This window comes from Rutidosis leptorrhynchoides, chromosome 7 (assembly GCF_046630445.1).
Source record: "Rutidosis leptorrhynchoides isolate AG116_Rl617_1_P2 chromosome 7, CSIRO_AGI_Rlap_v1, whole genome shotgun sequence".
NCBI classification, from domain to species: domain Eukaryota; kingdom Viridiplantae; phylum Streptophyta; class Magnoliopsida; order Asterales; family Asteraceae; genus Rutidosis; species Rutidosis leptorrhynchoides.
In genome coordinates this window covers 126,188,895-126,208,445 of record NC_092339.1, presented here as the reverse complement: position 1 = coordinate 126,208,445, position 19,551 = coordinate 126,188,895, and positions in this window count along the sequence as shown.

Here is a 19,551-nt window from a genome sequence, read left to right as displayed (position 1 = left end):
GATACTTCAAATTAATTCAAAGTGCATGTAATTCAATTGTAGGCTACAAATTTTGCAAACTTTAATTATCATCAATACTTAGATGTTTTGATGTTAATGTTCTTCACATTTCCACTTCTTCATTAGTGTTAATGAGTTTGCAACTAGGTTATGATTTTTACAAAGTTCATATGTGTTCTAGACTTTTAAGATCATAATTAACACATGTTTTGACATCTAACATCATCATACTCAATTTGCAACAATGTTGTTTATATCATATGAACAATGATTCTATAAGAATCTAACCTAGATGTATAATGAACCCTAGAATTGTTCAAGGTTAAATCAATGCATTGATAGGCATTACTACAATCGTTTCTAAGTTGTTCTTCAAGAACAATTTTGATTGTTTGCATCAATTTGAGTTTTGATTCATTCTAGTTAAGGTTTCTTCATAACCCTAATTCATTATACAAACACAATTGAATACTAGGAAAACAAGGATTAATCATACCGAGAGTAGGAATTGAGATGGAAGGAATGCGTGTTCTTGTTTGTGCGGTCGATCTCCTCAGCCATGTAGAGAGTGTGTGTTTTGAAGTGAGTTTTAATGAAATAAAAAGTGAGGGTTTTATTAGTTTTAAAATAGAATCAGACCACGCACGGTCGAAGCACAGTCGACCGTGGTGTTAGCCGTGAGAGAATTTCTAGACGTATAAAACAGGAATCTACGATCGAGGCTGCGGTCAGCCGTGATTCAGCCGTGGATTCTTCTGATCACCAATTTCTTCACTTCTTCTTCTCTTGAGCACGTTTTGACGATTCTTAGGTTCTATAGAATACTTGAGGATAAGTTTTCTTTTCCTAACATTGAATGATCACATCCTCCCGATGTTTCATCATCAATGACACGTAATATACTATATTTATATATATATATATATATATATATATATATATATATATATATATATATATATATATATATATATATATATATATATATATATATATATATTCAATTATACACATAGTATACACAGAACGCATCAATCTTGTATTTAGCATGCAATTCATAGTTTCACACAAACACACAATCCTAATACAAGAAGACTTCCTTCAACAATCCTTTTAAAATCATTTTTTTAAAACAATTTTGCATTTTTATGAAAAACCTTTCATTAAGTCAAATCTTTTGAAAAGTTTATTATTATTAGCATTTTGATCATTGGTTTTGATTGATTTTAAAGTTACCTAATCCTTGACTTATCCCTTCCATTGAATTGCTAGCTTGGTCCATTTTTCCCATGTTCTCAATTCTCCTAATAATAGATAATGGACTTTGATTACATAATTTGTCTTTGCTAGAGTTGTGACACACACTCATTTCAAGTTTATCTTTTGATGAATCATAAATAGTCATCATTTCAAGATTTCTTTTCAAAGTGTTGTTTTCATCAATTAAAACTTTGTTAAGTTGTCTAACTTTGTGTAATTCTTTTTCTAAGAGTTTTACTTTGTCACGACTACTATCATACACAAATTTAATAGTCTTGTAATTATCTAACAATTCTTCATAATTAGAAGGATGGAATACATGTACATCATTACAATCCATGCTTGAGACATCATCTTCTTTGAAGGGAGATTCAAACTCTTCTTCACTTTGACCATCTTGATTTAGATCATTCCAAGAACCCATGAGGCAAAAATCTTCATTTCCATCCAAACCTTTTTCTTGAAAATCTCCAAGCTTCTCCAAATTCTTCCTTACCCTTTTACCCTTTAAACTCCTAGAGTTTTCTTCTTCTTGAGAGCATAGTGAATCCCAACATTCCTTTGCACTTTCACATGAGATTATATTCATTCTTTCTTCACTAGGAAGAACTTCATGAAGTAGTTAAATAGCATCAAATTGTTTCAAAACTTCATTGTTTTGAAATGTTGACTTCACTAGTCTTGAACTAGCTTGTGGAACAAAGTCTCCTACTTTGATTATCCTTCACAAGTAGTAATCCTTAGATTTGAGATAATATTTAAATCTTGATTTCCACAAATCAATATATTATTTATCAAAGATTGGTGCTTCTTTCACCAATTTTTCCAAGTATCCAATAGTTTGAGTTGATTCGAGAATCGTTGACTCCAGTTTTGCACAAAACGAATTTTGACACTTTCAAAAACATTTATAGGGCAATGATTTGAGCAACCGCTCTGATACCAGTTGTAAGTAACTAGAGGGGGGTGAATAGTTACTTGATACGTTTTTAACACTTTTTCGATCGATCACTAAATTTGATTAACTATGATCAACCAATTCAACTCAAACTTGATGTGTGCGGTGTGTATGTTCAAAATGATGAATAAAGTAATGTAAAGAACATAAACACAAGAATTTATAGTGGCTCGGGTGGATGTTAACTAATTCACCTTAATCCACTCTCCGATTACACTAATCGGGATTTCTTGCTTCACTAAGCACTTTTCTCCAAACTCGGTGGAGATCCGATTTACAAGTCTTCAACTTCTTTAGTAGACAATAAACCTAATCTTTCTATCCCTTTGAAAGACCAACTCCAATCTAGATCAAGTTGTCTTCACCTTGGACAAGTATTAATCTTCAAATGAGATTAGTCAACTTCCTAAGTCCCTTTAAGGAAGTAGATCACTAAGCTAGCATATGCTTCTAATTGAAGTTAAAAGACTTATACACTTTGCAATGATAATCCTAAGACAATACTAGGACATACATTACACTAAGTAAACTTACAAGATAAATGAGTTTGATTAGTAAGTTTACAACAACCCAATTCTATATCTCAAAGATCATAGAAACTTCTCTTGCTTGATCACATTTGAGTAGTAATTGATGTACTTGTGATCTCTGGAAATAAGTCTTTGAAATATGCAAGAGGGTCAACTTCAAATGCTCTTCAATGCTTGATTTTTATAGTGAGATTCAAAAAATAGCCGTTGTCACACGGTTGCCAGCACGGTCGACCGTGGTTCACATATGTTGTATGAACGTTTGACTCAGATTTGAACACTACATTTTGGAACCTTTACTCCATCTAGCACCTGCAAAAGAAACCCAACATCCTATACAAGTACTATATGCATTAAGTGTGTGAGATTTGATCTTATTGAGTGAAAGTGACATAACACTCCAAGAGTGGTAAACCCAACATTCTTGGAGAAGTGTCTTGATTGATATTTTGGGAAATCTCAGTTTGGTCAAGACTTAGTTAGTCACATTAATGCATTTGGTTCAATCCTAAAGACTAGTCAATATGTCATTAACTTCCTAGTTCAATTAATCACAAGTCATATTCATTTCAAGGTTAAATAAAGATTAATTGAATGATGTCTTTCTAAGGTAATCACTAAGTGTGTAAAGACATCAATGTCAAGTCATACATGGATAAGTAATCACAACTTGTTACTTAGACAAGACCAGATAGACAATTGACCATTATTCCTTTGTTAACCATTTTACACTTAATTTATTGGAGTAGACTAGTTAATTGAATTCTAGCATTCTAACTAGTAAGCACATAGCAAGCATATTGATCAAGTTGGCAAATTGATGAGTATTAGACATATTAGCAAGTAGCAAGTAATACTCACATATAGCAAGAGATAGTTATTCTAAAATCAATCATATAGATATTTGCACAACATTATAGTCTAAGATTTTGGCAAGCTTACTTGCAATATAACATATTGCATGATTAATGTGTAAGCACACATTAATGTCCAACACATGCACAAGGTAAGAGCAATCTCTAGTTGGGACTTGGTGACCATCCTAAATGTATCTAAGTGTATTTTAGGATTACAAGTCTTTGCTAGTTACACTTGAAAGCATTGTTCTTCATTTAGCCTTAATTAATCACTAAGTCATATTTAATTGAAATTAATATCCTAGTGACATTAGCTTAAGCGTGTTGGTACTTGGTGATCATACTAAAGATATCTAGATAAGTTTTAAGATCACAAGTTATTGATTAGCACTTATGTGTTATGCCTAATCATGATTAATTTGTCATTAAGATGTAATTAAGCGTAATTAACCAAGATTAGTGTTTTTATAACCAAGACTCGATTGAGTATGGAAAGGACATCTATTATAAGTGTGTTGAGCAAGGTTTCATGAATTATAGATGTCGGGAACTAGTCAAACTAAATTTTGTCAAAAATGGTGACAGAGAAAACTGCGGTCGCACTACGGTTGACCGTGGTGATGACCGTGCTACTTGTTTTCACAAAACTGCATTGCAATTCAGTTTGGGCTTCTACGGCTGGGTATATGGTCGACCGTACCTTGACCGTGTATTTTGTTAATCTTTATTTCCATTCTTTAAGTTTTGTTTGACTTGGTCATTTGCAAGATAAAGTATGGATTAGTGAATTTGCGTGTTTTATGTTAAGATGTCGGTCATCACTTATGCATATGTATGTGTCATCATCAAAACATATTCTTTGGTTAATTATCATACTTAAGTTTGTCGTTTAGTTCATTAACCAACATTCAACCAACAATATCGTATGCGTCCCGGTACATGTGTGACCAGAAATAACTCATTCTTTTGATCCTGCTGACTATTGTTCGGTAGCCGGAGTGTGTCGAGCAGGCTCCTTCGTGCATTTCTTGTATGATCTCTTTGGCCTGCGCTGGCCCAACACATCTTAAATAAGGCTCTGTGAATGATTTTCTATACAGGATGCCATCTTTAAAGTTGTACAAGGTATACCGTGAGGGTTTCTCCCGGTATTGGTGCCGTTAATGTGGGTAGTTCTTTTAAGAATGCCTTTAAATCCTGGAAGGCCTTCTCGGCTTCATCCGTCCAGACGAAGTCTTTCTTGCTCAAGCAGCCCTTTAATGTTTGGAAGAAAGGAAGGGATCTGTCGGCAGCCCGTGACAGGAACCTTGTTAGTGCCGCTAGCTTCCCATTTAACCTTTGCACGTCTTTTTTATTCCTAGGCGAGTGCATGTTTTCGATTGTTTGGATTTTCTTCGGGTTTGCCTTGATTCCTCTCGGAGTAATCGTGAAGCCTATTAAACGGCCTTCCTCCATTTCGAAAGAGCATTTTGACGGATTTAGCTTCATATTGATTTTGCGTAGTGAATCGAACGTTTCGATGATATCTAAAATCATTTGTTCTCCTGTTTTGCTTTTGATGACGATGTCGTCTATATATGCTTAGATATTTCGCCCAATTTGGTCCTGGAATGCTTTGTCTATTACCTGTTGGTATGTTGCTCCGGCATTCTTTAGTCCAAATGGCATTTTGGTATAACAAAAGATGCCTTTGTTTGTGAAGAATGCGGTCTTTTCTTCGTCAACCTCTGCCATTGGGATTTGTTGATAGCACATGTACGCATCCAGGAAGCTCAAAAACCTGAAACCCAAGAGGGACTCAACTTTCCAGTCGATTTCCGGCAGAGGGTAGTTGTCTTTTATACATGCTTTGTTGATGTCCTTGTAGTCGACACACATGCACCAAGAGCCGTCTTCCTTTTTTACCATCACGGGAATTGCCACCCATGTCTGATATTTTACTTTCTTCATTATACCGGCATCGACCAGGCATTGTACCTCGTTATCCAGGAATTCGCTTTGTTCTAACGCCATTGCTCTTTTCTTTTGGACAATCGCTGTGATGTTCGGGTTCATGTTTAACCGGTGCTGTGCTATCTCGCGAGGGACCCCCGTCATGTCAGACGGCTCCCAGGAGAAGACATCGATGTTTGTCGCTAGGAGTTTGCAAAGTGTATCCGTTGTGTTAACGCTCAAAGTCATTTCGATCTGGATCCTTTGCTCTGGGTATTTAGGATTCGGTGACACGTAGGCGTCACCATGCGCTATGACGTGATCTGCACCTTTAAATATTTGTAAACACTCAACCAGCTATATCTCTTGTGTCAGGATGGTTGCTATGACGGCTGGGGTTGGAAATTTTAGCATGCCGTGTACTGTGGACATGATTGCTCCAAATTTTTGCATGGTGTTACTCCCAAGGATGATATTGTACCGGGAATCTGTTTTGACGATAGAGAATTCTATGTCCGTAGTGCTTTGAAAAGGTAGTTTACCTAATACAACTTCCAGTGTGATGGAGCCTACTGGCCAGGTTGCAGCACTGTTGAATCCTGCTAACGGTGAGGTCGAGGCTTTCTTTTGTCGGCGAATGCTCTCTGGTAACTGCAAAAAATAGTGTTCAAACATGACCTCTGCTCCTGCACCGGTGTCGGTGTATATCCGTTCAATTTGGCAATTGGAGATGTGTACCCGAATGATAACAGGATCTGAAGATGGGTTAATATTGAATAACGATGGGAAGACGATTGGTTCGTGCTTCCATTCATCTAACACCCCCATTTTTGTCGTTATCCAGTGACCCATGAATGAATCATGTACACGTCAGCGTCGGTTGTGTTATTCGGGCTTGCTTCTTCGTCTTCCAGCTCGTTAGGGTGAGTAGTGATTAATTTCGTACCTTTAGATAGCGCCATTTGATCAAACCAAAATCGTTTAGTATAAATAGATTTCGGGTTTGAGTGCTTGATTTTGGAAAAAGAATGGATCGAATGTTTTAACTCCAATAATTGTGCGAACCCCGATTTGGAATCTGGATTCCAAGGGCGTAAAACAATCAATGAGATTAGCCTTATTCGATCGGAATCGAATAAGTCAATATCTTAAGGTGAGGGTTAATTCCGATAATGACCGAAGTATTGATCGGAATTGTGTTAACGACTGGAGAGATGCTACTGTAATTAATTTGGGCAGAGTAACATTAATGCATCCAGTGTTGGTGAATAAATGATTTTGTTTGCGTATTTATAGATGTTATGAGGGAATGGTGACGTGGCACATGTCCCTTTCATGGTTGTAACAAACTTTGCCAATCCCGAGGGGTGACGTGGCACATGTCCCTTTCATGGGAATAATCGAGCAGATCCTAACAAACTTTCCTAGATTCATGGGCTGACGTGGCGTGCAGCTTGTTTGTATGTTTGTTCCAGGATCGTGTATTCATTCCGGGACAGTGCACTCATTCTGGAATGAAGTGTCTGCTCCGGGACAACGCACTTGCTCCGAGACAGCGTGATTGTCCCGGGACGTTATCCTTGTACCATGTCAGAATACCAAACCGGGAAGTTGTGGTAGTTCCGGTAGTGTGGTGGCCCTGACTAGATCATTACGGGTGAGTACCTTGATCAATAGGGAGGGTTTTGCCTCGTATTTATTCCAAGTGTTTATTCACAGTATCTTGTCACGACCGGGCAAGGTAGTTGCCGGTTTATCAGCAGGCTTATTTGTGTGCTAATATAATCCTTATCTTCTTAGCACCTATGCATCTGGCTTGGTGATGTCGGTAGCGCACATGCTTGCCCGGACTGGGTCTTTACGCAATATCCCCGGCTAGCCCCTGTCCGGTTTGATCGTTCCCGGGTTCATACATGAGTAACCTCCCGATATGGTTACCGTGGTGATACCGGGAAGATGTTCCTTCCCGGGATGGGCTATGCCGGGTGAGCCTTAACCGTGATGCTGCCACTTAGTGTCTTTTTTGGAGACAGATCATTATGCGTATCATCAACGCTTGTTGTCAAAGTGAGTCTAGACAAGAATTAATCAACACATGTTTAGCATATAGGTTTTCAAAAACATGTTGTAAACATGATTCTTTTGCTAAAATGATTACGTTCCTAGGAAATGACCAACACACGAAGACAGTGTGCGGCATATCACCGTCAACAAATGGAAACTAAAACCCTTCTTAAAGAAATAGTCGTTCACTACAACGAGTTTCCAAACCTTCACATGTCATTTACTCAGAAAGAATGTCTCTCTTTCTTGAACCTAGATGAAGTCATCTATCCATCCATTATTCGAGAATTTTATGCCAACTTTGAACTTGTCCACCCAAAACGAGTCAAATTTCATCTTTGTAATAAGATTCACTCTTGACCACTCTCGTACTTTGTCCCGATTATGGAGATTCTCTCACATGGTCGTCGTTTCTGCACTCCTCGAACCAATATTAGATCATTGCATCCTACATACCCAACACAAGAGGTACTCTCCACCATTTCTAACTCGGACGTACCTCACAACCTCAACCGACGAATCCTTATTCAAGACTTCTACATTCGCCATGATCTTCAACTCCTCTTGACTATCAATCGACATAACATCTTTTGTATGGAGACTTCTGTCAATCATCTATCGGGAACCAAAGTGGCCCTTCTATGGTCCTTTCTCTCCAACGACGTCATGAATATCGCATACATCATGACTCAATGAATGAGCAATCTTCGTGAACTACCTAATCGTTCACTTCCCTACTCTATTCATCTTAATCGCCTATTTCGACACCTAGGTGTGATAACTCCTCTAAGGGTTTCTCGTCCCGCATCAACCACTCCACTCACGTTTTGGATTGAGACTCCTATCATAATTCTTTCATCCGACAGTGAGGACTCTACCATATCTGATGCCGTCAACACCAATGCTCATTATCTTTAAAAATGTTGGTTAGGGAAATATTAAGGGCGGGTAGTTATGTTATCTAGCCTATGATCATGACTTATGCTTATGATTTATTATGCGTTATGTACTCTAATTATGACTTTTATGCTTGCTAATCATCTTTTTATGAGTCTTATGTTGCACATTTCAAGGGGGAGCAATATCATCTACCGCTATGTAAGTTTTAAGGGGGAGCATTACTCTAGGGTGCGCTTAGTTCTATGGAGAGCTAACCTTTTTGCTTCGACAAAAGGTGGAGAAAGTATATGGTAAGTGACGTTAACACATGTGTTGTATTGTACGTTTAAGCACACTTACATAGATTTGCCATCATCAAAAAGGGGGAGAATGTTGGTTAGTGATCCAATGATAATATTCAAATGTTAATCATTTTGTTTTGATGATGACACCAAGTCTTAAGTGCTTAAAAGCATATAGAACAACACACGTTCACAAGCCTACATGATCTCTAGCAAACGTAGGGATGGCGCCCGCGGGCGACGGAAGCATATCTTATATATCCACGACCCACCCGTCAGATTTTTTTTGCTCTTTAAGACCCGTTACCCGCCCGTGGGTAAAAAACTTTCGCCCATGCCCGTGACCCACGGATATCCGCAACCCGCGGGTATACCCGCGGATTTTAACTATATACTACAACTTCACTAATTAAGTAAAGCGAAGACAACAAAATAATCGATGAAATTTATGTAAAGAGTTCAAAAACAAATACTGATTTCAAAGTGATTGTTGCGGATTTAAAATAGCTGCTAGCAGCAGAAATCTTTTGAGATGGAGGAGGTATCCTAGTCAATTAGGGTAATGTGAGGTTTCAGAATTGCAATGTAATGTACATTAGCTTGGAAACAATAGGTTTTAAAACCTTTAGGAAAAATGATTACAAAATATATTTGAGAATTGTATATAATAATTATTTCATTTTTCAAAGAGATGAGAAAGATAGTTGGATGGTTAATTAAATGGTATGTGGGATGAGTAATCGGTTAAATATACAAATTTTCAAGGTGCATATTTATTAATTGTATTGAAAGTCTAAGGATATACATCTGCCATAAGTATAAGCAATGCGGGTTGGCAAATTTTTTATGGGTTTACACACGGATTGCTCAAACGAATATAACGGATTCACGATTCGGATTTTACCTGTTACGGATCTAATATATCCATCAACCGCTCGCGACCCGTCAACGGGTATATACTTTTACCCGTCATGTACCCGCGGGTGAAGTTTTTTGAAATTACCCTTCCATCACGGGTACGGATACCCGCGGGTGACGGGTTTTTTTCCGCCCATTGTCATCCCTAAGCAAACGACCAATACACATAATAAACAAAGTCAAAAGAGTCCTTTGAAAAACTGAGGAAATACACGGCTAGGTCCACGGTTGACCGCAGGTCAGACCGTGGGTGCCCTGTACCTTGGTTTCTGAGAAACCAGGTACATGGTCGACTGTGGGTCGACGCAGTTCTCTATGTCCAATTTTTTGATCAAATAAAGTTTGACCACTTCGGAGCATCTATAATTCATGAAACCTATTTCAACATGGTTAGAATTGTTGCTCTTTTCACATCCAATAGAGTTTTGCTCTCTAGGACGTTAATCTCACTTAATCTCTCCTAATGACGTCTTAATGAAACTTTAGCTTGTTGTAACACCCTAGATTCGGGCTTAGGTAGAATTTAGGGTATGTTTGTTTACCTCTTAATGGAATGGTTCAGCACTGAATGCTGAACCATTCAGCATTCAGTGCGTTTGTTTCTGACCTCTGAATGAGATATGGTGCTGAATGGTTCAGTATTCAGTGCTGAATCATTCAGAGTTAAAACACTCTCTTAACCATTAAGAGACTAAATTTTATGTAATATTCTTCTTAAATCGTATTCAGAACACTTATTAAATAAGTATATTGAAGTTTTTGTTAATGTTAAATGATAACAAGTTGATTTAATTGATTCATATTGTTTATTCAAAATGATTATCAAACAGCTTATTGTCATTCAGAACTAAATTCATTCAGAGACTCTGAACCATTCAGATTATGAACTATTCAGCACTAAATCATTCAGTTTTATCAAACGCACCCTTACTTTCTTCCCTTTTAAGTGTTTTAAAGCGTATTTTAATATAATAATTATTTATTGAGAGTTAATAATTAATTACTAGTCATGTGGATTCGTTTGGGACAAGGGTCGCAGAAATAATTTGTTAATTGAATTTGGGCCTAGTTTGGGCTATTGAACAAGATACGTTGTGTTTCAGTAAAAATGTATATACCCGTGTATTCATTTGGTGTGTGAGGATCAAAAAAATTATTTTAACTTTTTTACTCTTCTAATAATACTCCATTGGTGTATGAGGATAAAAAAAAATGTGCTTGAGAATAACAAAACCGCCCCCTGTATTCATTTTATTTCCAGTATGCAATTTTTCCCTTTCATCCCTTTGTTCTTCACGACTTCAACTCCAACCAAAACCCTAGCTTTAAATTGTTAAGGAAATTGATGAAATGCAAGATTTTTTTAATAAATTTCTTGCTTCTCTAGCATCTAACAAAGGTATATCTTTATAATTTGTGATTCTTCCATTTAATTTAGGGTTTATGCATAAAGTTAAAAAGATGCAATGGGTACTTGATTCTTGATCTTGTGATGATTTGTGACTTGTTTTAGATAATATTATGAATGTATAACATATTTATATTTGATTGAGAGCTTGAAATTGATCAAAATGCATGTAACATGAAAATTTGGGAAACCCAAAAGTGGACAGCAGCTTGTGTTACCGTGGTTGTTTTGGTTATTTGCTTACCAAGTTTTGCACTGGATCCAAGCTATATGCTGTAGGTTTGTTTAAGTATTCACTTATAAATCTAGTTTGTCTGTTTGTGTCTGGTTTTCCTTCTTTGTTTAAGTATTCACTTATAAATCTAGTTTGTCTATCTCAGATTCGCACATTTCAGTTTCACAAAGTTTGTGTTGAGGTATTGCCTTCTGTTTTGTTCATGTGAATTTGCAAGTAGTTTGGATTTTAGTTGATACTATGAGCTACTATACTTTTTATGTTTAGGCTTAAATTGTTTATTTATTCATAAGTTTCGTGTTGCTTGTTAGTAAATTAGGTTTGATCAAGTTGTTCTAAATAATTGTTATTTGAGATTATCGGTTATCAAATCAAGTATATATGCATTAAAAAGTCATTTTATTGAATTTAATAATAATTGTTTATCATCGAAATTTAACCTTAACTATTTTTTTACCGGTTTCTTATTATAGGTCTTTTACATTTGTTCGTTACTCAAGTTAATTTGTTTCGGAATTTCGTTTCATGCGAAGTTCGTTTGACAACATCGGTATGGTTATTAGGGTTCACCAAAACGGAAAACTCCATTATAATGTTGTGATTAGGGTGTGTATTGACATGATTTTGAAATCTTAGAAATTAGTAACTAACAAAGTGTTTATTTAAAGCTATTGATTGTAAAAGTTCATAATATTTTAAACTCACAAAAAATAAGTTTGTTGAAACAATTAATTAATTACTATTTAAGCCGTATGACGAGAAGTTTTGTCAAAATCTCTTGAAGAGCTCGAAGAAATAAAGAGACACGTTGTAAGTTTTTCATTGTATTTTGTTGTTCTTTCAAGATTGTTTTCATGTGAATTTAGTGAAGGGGCAAGATAGGCATATATATATATATATATATATATATATATATATATATATATATATATATATATATATATATATATATATATACACTTACACACACACACATATGAGAGGAAAGTGAATATGGTGTTGTTTACTCATTTAACCTTATATGACAAACATCAATAGTGTCTCGCTTTACCTCAATTCTTAAAAGCCTAAATTAAAACTCTTCCATGTTCTCAATCTGATTGCCCCCTCGTCCCTTCGTCCCTGAAATTCTTCTTTCATAACAGTTTTCAACAATTTAATCACCAATCATAATTGTGTAACCTTCTTTGTTCATCATGCCTTTAATTTCGTTTCATCTGAAAGAAGATATAAAGTATGATCCTATATTTTATGATAATAGACTGTATTTTTAGGTTTGAGAAGTTTTTAGAAAATCAATCATAATTAATTTTATTATAACATTACTCTATAAGGAAATTCTATTACCTAATCATGTTGTTTTGCTTACAATATGTCTTTCTGTATTCATCTAATCGTAGCAATGAAATAACTCTCTAATGGATTATGATCATAAGATATATTATTATAACTCCATTTTAACCATAGTAATGATGATAAATAAATAAGTATATAGAATTTTTGTTACAACGATTTTTGTAACACATGGTCTATGTGTGAAAATAAACAAGTAGCAAAATATATTAATAATTGCTATAAGAGTTTTATGACATACATTTTTCGAAGACGTTAACACAAATGGGTATTTAGTTATGGTTTTATAAATTTATTTACTGTATAATGACTAATGCTTTGTATTATGCTTCATATGTTGTTGAAGAGGCTATTGCGGATGCTTGCGCAGAGGCTGTTGCGGATGCTGCTGCTTGTAGATGGTGTTTATGTTTTTTTATTGCTAATGGGTGGTTTATTAGTGGAAAGTATGACGCTTTGCTGGATTTTTAGCTATATTGTGTGTTTTTTTATAACAAAAAATGTGAGAAGTATTATTGCTATTTAAATTTGGGTTGGAACATTTGGTTCAGATTGCCTAAAATGTTGTTATGATTGAAGGATTGTTCATGCTAATGTCATGGTGCTTATAATGGTTGGAGGTTGATGTCATATGTTTTTTTAGTTGAATATGAAATGTGATTAATTAGAATATATAAATTTGGGATGCAAATGAAATTGGATTATGTCATTGGCTGCAAGGGATGCATAGATTGACCTTTTCAAGTCAAGTTGTTAACCGTGCATCCCTTGTAGCAAATAACATAATCTTTTCTCGTTAGTACCACAAATTTATATATCCCAATAAATCACCTTTCCTTACGAATAAGAACTACATATGACATCAACCTCCAACCATAATAAGCACCATGTCATTTGTCATTGCTATGAAAACCCTATAACCAAAACAACATTTTGGGCAATCTGACCCGAATATTCCAACCAAATTTGGAAGAAATAATATTTCTTCAATTTTTTGATACGATAAACCACACATCATAATTAAAAAATCATCAAAGCATCATAAATTTTACTAATAAACCACCCATTATCATTAAACAAACACCAACATCATTTACAAGCAGCAACATCCGCAACAGCGTTTACGACAACATCCGCAACAGCCTATTTGGTAACATTTGCAACCTGATACAAAGCATCAGTCGTTATAAAGTAAATGAATTGTTAAAACCTTAAAGAAATATCCATTTGTGTCAATGTCTTTTGTTAGTGCATTCACGTTAGTCCCAAATTCATTATAAGAGTGGGTAATCATATAAGTGTTTGTGTGTCAAGATACTCACTGTTTGGGCAACCGCACAGATGCAGAATGCATCTGTATGGGTTCAGAGTGCAACTGCACGGTTGCAAGTGCAGACAGTATTTACTATTGATTTCGGGAATCATTGTTAGGGTTATAAACTCTAAACTATCCCTAGCCGTGTTTATGATTTCCAGAAAGTCTAACACTCTGTTGGTTTGATCTACAACAACTAAAAGTCGTTTATTAACATTAGATCATTGATTGTTCGAGTCTTTTTGATATAAAACCCAATATCGAGTTATTCTGCACTCGATATTGAAGTCTAGATCGATTAATCCTGTTTACACGATCCTACATCTTTGATAAATGTATGTCATAAAACTTTTATAGCAACATAACGAATTATTAATTTATTTTGTTACCTGTTTATATTGTCACATATAGACTAAGTGTTACAAAAATCATTGTAACAAAAGAACATAACAACAATAATATATCTCATGATCCGAATCCATTATTGACTGCTACGATTAGATGAAAACACAAAAGACAAACTGTAAGCAAAACAACGTGATTTGGTAATTGAATTTGTTATAGATTAATATTAGAGGAAAATTAATCATGATTAATTTTATAAAAAAAACTTATCAAACCTATTAATACAATCAATTATCATAAAATTATGGATCATAACTTTTAACTTTGTATCTTCACTTTTTACTTCAAACGAATTAAAGAAATGATGAACAAAGAAGGTTAATCAATTATCACCAGTGATTAAATTGATGATAACAATGGTGATGAAAGAAGAATTTCAGGGACGTGGGGGTAATCAGATTAAGGACTTGGAAGAGAATTTTAGTTTAGCCTTTTAAAAATTGAGGTAATACGAGGCTATATAGATATTGTCATATAAGGTTAAATGTGTGACATCATATATATATATATATATATATATATATATATATATATATATATATATATATATATATATATATATATATATATATATATATATATATATATAGAGAGAGAGAGGGTCATAATCTAGAGGGAAGCACTTTTTTCGGGGAAGCCAAATTTTTTTTTTTTTTTTTTGTTTTTTGAAAAAACTTTGTTCACGAACATTATAGATTACATGAAAATATGAACATTTAAAAAAGACACTTTGTGATGAATGTCATTATTTTGGCAGGAAAACACTCGGAGAAAAAAATAAAAACATTCAATGCATTGAATGTTTTGCTGCTGAGTTTATTTACATCGTTTTGTTTTCATCTTGTGTGAAGTGTTTTATATATATATAAACTACTATATAATTAATTATGTTTTTATAAATATCAAGTTTTTATTGTATATCACAAATTATCTTACGTTTTTACTTCCAGAAACTAAATCAAATAAAATTTCATTAATGTATTTCAAGTTATCATGTTCTCATATATGTATCTATACATATATTTATATACATATATCTATTTATAAATAATGGTTCATGAATCGTTGGAAACAGTCAAGGGTTTATATGAATCTATGTAAACAGTTCAAAGATTTTGAGACCCGGTTTAATAGACTTTGCTTATCGTGTCGAAATTGTATAAAGATTAAGTTTAAATTTGGTCGGAAATTTCCGGGTCATTGATAATGCTAAAAATGAACATATATTTCATAGCATTATCCCTCAAGAAATACAAGCTTTTAGTTGCAATTGTTCTATTTACAAGTGATATTCGTTTAAATATTAAAAGGTGAAGACAAAAGGCAGATTCGACGAATTGAAGACGCAAAGGTCCAAAAAGCTAAAAAGTACAAGATACAATCAAAAAGGTTTAAATTATTGATGAGAAACGTCTAAAAATGACAAGAGTACAAGACGCAAAACGCAAAGTACACGATATAAAATAGTACGCAAGGACGTTCGAAAATCCGAAACCGGGACCAGAGTCAACTCTCAACGCTCGACGCAACGGACTAAAAATTACAAGTTAACTATGTATATAAATATAATATAATATATAATTAATTATATAAATTATATATATTATATTTATATATTAAAACCGTCGGCAGACTAGGATCCAAACTTGTGTGAGCTGGATTTACGAACTCCGCGACTTGCGGAGTTTGTAGTGCAAAAATACCGCGACTCGCGGAGCTGTCCTGGACAAAAATGCCTATAAAAGCTCGCGCATTCTGAACGTTTTATATATCTTTTTCTTTCCATCCTACGTAAACGTATATATATATATATTTATATTTTAATTTTAATTTTAATTTTAAATCCTAATAATAAGGGTATGTTAGCGAATGTTGTAAGGGTGTAAGTCGAAATTCTGTCCGTGTAATGCTACGCTATTTTTAATCATTGTAAGTTATGTTCAACCTTTTTACATTAATGTCTCGTAGCTAAATTATTATTATGCTTATTTAATCCGAAGTAATTATGATGTTGGGCTAAAAATATTAAAATTGGGTAATTGGGCTTTGTACCATAATTGGGGTTTGGACAAAAGAACGACACTTGTGGAAATTAGACTATGGACTATTAATGGGCTTTATATTTGTTTAACTAAATGATAGTTTGTTAATTTTAATATAAAGATTTCCAATTGGACGTACCCATAAATAACCATATACACTCGATCGGACACGATGGGCGGGGTATTTATATGTACGAATAATCGTTCATTTAACCGGATACGGGAATGGATTAATAGTCACTAGAATTATTAAAACAGGGGTGAAATTATGTACAAGGATACTTGGCATAATTGATAACAAAGTATTAAAACCTTGGGTTACACGCAGTCGATAACCTGGTGTAATTATTAAACAAAGTATTAAAACCTCGTTACAGTTTAAGTCCCCAATTAGTTGGAATATTTAACTTTGGGTATAAGGATAATTTGACGAGGACACTCGCACTTTATATTTATGACTGATGGACTGTTATGGACAAAAACCAGACGGACATATTAAATAATCCAGGACAAAGGACAATTAACCCATGGGCATAAAACTAAAATCAACACGTCAAACATCATGATTACGGAAGTTTAAATAAGCATAATTATTTTATTTCATATTTAATTTCCTTTATTTTATATTTAATTGCACTTCTAATTATCGCACTTTTATTTATTGTCATTGTATTTAATTGCACTTTTAATTAACACACTTTTTAATTATTGTATTTTATTTCATCGCACTTTTATTTATCGCAATTTCATTATCGTTATTTACTTTATGCTTTAAATTAAGTTATATTTATTTAATATTTTACATTAGGTTTTAACTGCGACTAAAGTTTTAAAAATCGACAAACTGGTCATTAAACGGTAAAAACCCCCCTTATAATAATAATATTACTTATTTATATATTTGTATTTTTATAAATTAAAACTAATATAGCGTTAAGCTTTGTTTAAAAGATTCCCTGTGGACGAACCGGACTTACTAAAAACTACACTACTGTACGATTAGGTACACTGCCTTTAAGTGTTATAGCAAGGTTTAAGTATATCCACTCGATAAATAAATAAATATCTTGTGTAAAATTGTATCGTATTTAATAGTTTTTCCTAGTAAAATATAAGCTATTTCATATATCCCTCTGCGCACACCAAGTATTTTTGGCACCGCTGCCGGGGAACGTCGAAGAGAAACACCACACAAAAAAAAAAGATTTTTATTAAGTTTTATTTAGTTTTTATAAAAATACATTTTTTTATATCAAAAATAAAAAAAAATCGAAATATATATATATATATATATATATATATATATATATATATATATATATATATATATATATATATAAATCTATTTTTAAGATTTTTATAAAATTATAAAGTATTTCTATTTTTATTTTAGTTTTTCAAATATAAGTTTTATTTAATTTATATAAATATTTTATATAAATATTAAAACAGAAAAATATATAAAATATAAATAAAAAAAACTGAAACTATCGAATTTATACCTGCACCTCATTTGAATTTTCAAACCCCGCGACTCGCGGAGTTTTTCTGGTACATGGCAACGCGACTCGCGGAGCCACCCTGACACGAACAGAAACCCTATTCTGCATTAATTACGGTGTAATTATTATTATTATTATTATTTAATTAAAACCCTAATTAGGGTTAGTATTTTAAATAATTAATTAATTTAGTTTTATTTATTTAATTTGTATCTTAAGTTTAATTAGTTTATAAAATTAATAGTTTTATAAAATAAATAATATAAAAATAATATTTTTATAAAAATTGTACTTTTTACAACTATAAGTTTATTTTTATATTTTGTATCTTTTTATTTGTTTTAGCATAATATTTGTATTTTTATCGTTCGTAGCTAGTTTTAAGTTCTAGTATTTTGCCATAGTTATTTTTATTTCTAGATTTTTAGGCTTTGCCGTAAAATCCCTTAAGTGCTTTTTCTTTAGACTAAGATTTAGGTGCTTTAGAATTTTGCGACAATTTTTTTAGTTTTTAGTACCTTTTTAAGATATTGCCATTTGGGATATAGTATTTCTTTTTAAGCTTTAATATTTTTAGACGCAACTTTTAATTCTTAGTTTTTAGTTCTTTTTTAAGTTTCGACGCGCTACTTTCTTATTTTTATTTTTCGACGCCTTTTACCTATGTATCAATTATCACTCCAATTAGTAATCTCAATTTGCAATTTTAATTTTAAGTAAGTGATAGTAATAAGGTTGGGTTAGTCGAGTGTTTTAAAGTTTTTTAGTAATTTTTTTCTTTTTCGACGCCTTTTATTTTTCAACCCTTTTCTTTTTCGACCTTTTTCGACGCGCTCTTTTTCTTTCTTATTTCTCGCCATTCTAGTTTTTAGGACATAGATTTTTATTCTATTTCTTATCTAAATTTCTTTAAATTACGAAAATTTATTTTAAGTGGTTAAATTGATAGACATCAAAATTTTCTGGTTCGTAGTAATAGTTGGATTTGTACGTGGACCGGGTTATTGGAGCCAAACAGTACTCAATTATATTGAGACCAAACGAATCCTGCCCCTCTGCTGCATCTTTTGGCTATTCGAAACGTGGGCAAAATCAGAAAAGTCTATTAATTGGATAACTTATATAATTTTTCTTTCCTTTTAAAAACTAATAGGATATTCAGTGAATGCACCGAGCAAGACGTTCACCACCTTTTGTACGTTCACCACCTGTAACTCGATCAAGACATCTAGCTAATATTGTCGCCGTTGATTTTTCTTTAGAATCGTCATCCAGTCTACCAAGTACTCCAATTCAAATTTCCGATAATCCATTTTTTGAACCCGATATTTCAATTGAGAATCCGGAGAATATTCAGGGACGATTAATAGATCCTGAACCATTAATTTTTCCTCCGGAACCACCAATAATTCAAACAGAGATTGTTGAGGAACGAACCATTAAATCAGAATCCTCTAGTGATTCAGATTCAACAAATTCAATCATGGAGAATCTGGAACCTTTAAGTATGGAAGACCGAATGAGAGCTAAACGCACTGGCCAAGGTCACGCAATTACTCATCCTGACATTAATGCGCCAGATTATGAAATC